Here is a 333-nt window from a genome sequence, read left to right on the forward strand (position 1 = left end):
TGGGTCGCAGCTGCTCAGGCGTGCGGGGCCTGGGTCCCTGCGCCGAGACCCACGGCTCCCCACCCTGCCGGGCTCCCACTGCCGGTGCGGGGACGGAGCTCCCCGTTGGCCCCAGGCTGCACCAGGGACGCTGACAGCGCAGGAGGCAGGGGCAGCCCCAAAGCTGCAGCTCCTGCTCAGCACCCTCACAGCCGGGGGCTGAGCTGGGGAGGGGGCCTGGCTGCAGGGCAGGGGCTCGCAGGGCTCCCTGCTCTGCTGGGGTATCGCCGTCCCACGGCTCCCTGCCCCCCGGGGCACCCCGGTACCCTGCCAGCCCCACTCCGCCTGCGGGCC

The sequence above is a fragment of the Egretta garzetta genome, unplaced genomic scaffold (genome assembly GCF_000687185.1).
Source record: "Egretta garzetta isolate BGI_Z169 unplaced genomic scaffold, ASM68718v1 scaffold1351, whole genome shotgun sequence".
Classification (NCBI taxonomy): Eukaryota; Metazoa; Chordata; class Aves; order Pelecaniformes; family Ardeidae; genus Egretta; species Egretta garzetta.